The sequence below is a fragment of the Salvelinus sp. IW2-2015 genome, linkage group LG18 (assembly GCF_002910315.2).
Source record: "Salvelinus sp. IW2-2015 linkage group LG18, ASM291031v2, whole genome shotgun sequence".
NCBI lineage: Eukaryota > Metazoa > Chordata > Actinopteri > Salmoniformes > Salmonidae > Salvelinus > Salvelinus sp. IW2-2015.
The window spans coordinates 40899203-40901643 of NC_036858.1; positions in this window are offsets into that span (position 1 = coordinate 40899203).

Here is a 2441-nt window from a genome sequence, read left to right on the forward strand (position 1 = left end):
GAGGAGTGGGCTCCTCTCTCCACCTTCGGCTCCCCTTCCTCAGGACTCTCCATCCCCCGGCTCCAGCGCGCTCCGTCTTACGCTCCCGAGGATACGATGGAGCGGCGCAGGGTGCCAGGGGTTTTACTTCAGCTGGAGTCTATACTGGCCACTGTTCGCCCCACTCCTCGGGAGCGGAGAGGGTGAGTGTCCTCGTCTCTGCCTGACGGGTCGTGCTCTGGAGTGGGCCAACGCAGTTGGAATGGCCCGGACTCAGCGAAGGAGCACTACCCAGAGTTTACCCCGTCGTTTCGTGCCGTGTTTGACCACCCCCCAGAAGGCCGAGCGGCGGGTGAGAGACTATTTCATCTCAGGCTGAGGAGAAGAGGAGCGCACAGGATTTCGCGCTGAGTTCCGGACCTTGGCCGCGGACCTCGAGGGTGGAACGACAGAGGGCCCTTATTGACCACTACCGTGTAGTCTCCGGGAGGACGTCCGCAGGGAGCTAGCGTGTCGGGACATCGCTCTGTCTTTGGATGAGCTTATCGACATGTCCATCCGACTGGACAATCTGCTGGCTGCCCGCGGGGTTCGAAGAGGGTCCTGTGCGTTCCACCACCCAGCGCCCCGGCTCCCATCCCGATTGGAGTGGAGGGCCGCGCCTAGGGGTATGCGGAGGAGGAGCTCCCCTGCACCAGCTGTGTGTCGGAGAGACACACGGCCGATCGTGCTGGGGAGGTCTGTCTGGGAGTCGAGATGTCAGGCGGAACGCTTCTCGATCACCCCAGGTGAGTCGCACCAAACTCACTCAGAACCCCCTGTCGGTCACATGTTTGTCTCAATTTTTTTCCTTGATTTTTTCCCCTCTTCCCAGCATAGGGCACTAGTCGATTCAGGTGCAGCTGGGAACTTTATGGATTGCGGATTCGCCCGAGGTTGGGCATTCCGCTTGTGCCGATAGATTCTCCCTTTTCCCGTGCACTCCCTAGATAGCGCCATTAGGGTCAGGGGTGGTCAGGGAGGCCACAGTTCCCCTGGACATGGTGACGCAGGGGAATCATAGGGAACGTATCAGTCTCTTTTATTATTGATTCGCCTGCGTTTCCCAGTGGTGCTGGGTATTCCCTGGTTGGCCCGCACAATCCCAGTATTTCGTGGAGACAGGGGGTTCTCCAGGGGTTGGTCAGAGGAGTGTTCTGGAAGGTGTCTGGGAGTTTCCATTGTTGCCACGTCGGTGGAGAGTCCAGACCGGGTTCCACGGTGCGCATTCCCCCGAGTAATGCCGATTTGGCAATCGCTTTCTGTAAAAGAAAGCGACAAAATTACACCACATCGACCGGGTAGGGATTGTGCGATAGATCTCAGGTTAACGCTGCGCTTCCCCAAGAGTCAGGTGTACCCTTTTGTCCGCAAGAGGAGACGTTGGCTATGGGAGACATATGTGCGGAGTCTCTGGGACAGGGTACATTCGGCCCTCCATTTCTCACCCGTCTCCTCGATGTTTCTGTTGTTGGAAGAAGAAGGAGGGAGGTTTGGCGTCCGTGTATGATATAGAGGATCTAAATGCCACACAGTGGGGTTTTAGTTACCCACTACCTCTCATCGCTCGGCGGTGGAATCATTTCCACGGAGCGCAGTTCTTACAAAAACTGGACCAGGAGCGCGTACAGTTCTGGTCGTATTTGAAAGGAGACGAGTGGAAAACCGCCTTTAGTACCACAACTGGGCCCACTAGAAGTACTGCGTCATGCCGTATGGGTTGAAAGAATTGCTCCAGCTGTTTCCAATCTTTTGTACGACGACTTCTCAGGACCTGCACGTTGGCAGGGGTATTGTGTATATCGATGAATTCTGATCTACTCATCTACTCAAGCCGACGGCATGTATCTCTGGTGCGCAAAGTGCTTGGCAGAAAACTGCTGGAGCATGGACTTATACGGTCAAGGCTAAAGTGTGTGTTCTCCAAAACAAGCCGTTCTCCTTCTGGGCTTATCGCATTTCACCTCGGGGGTGGTGGTTGGAGGAGTGACCGCATAAAGGCCGTGCGGTAATTGCCGACTCCAACCACGGTGAAAGAGTGCAGCGGTTTTTGGGTTTCCAACTACTACTGGAGATTTATCCGGGTTGTTGGTCAAAGGTAGCGGCTCCATTACTTCAATGCTAAGGGGGCCCGGTGCGGTTGCGGTGGTCAGCCGGCGGCGGACGCGGAGCTTTCAACAGGTTTGAAGGCTCTGTTCACGGGGATTGCTCCGTGTTGGGCGCATCCGGAGTCCCTCTTTAGCATTCATAGTGGAAGGTGGGACGCTGTCCGAGGGCTTGGGGTGGGTCCGTGCTATCACAGCGCTCGGGTTACGCCCAAAAACCCGCCCCTCGCGCTTTCTTCTCAGTAAGCTCAGTGCAGCGAGGCGTAACTAAATGCATGTGGGGGATTGGGAGTTGTTAGCGTGGTCAGGCTTCTGGAA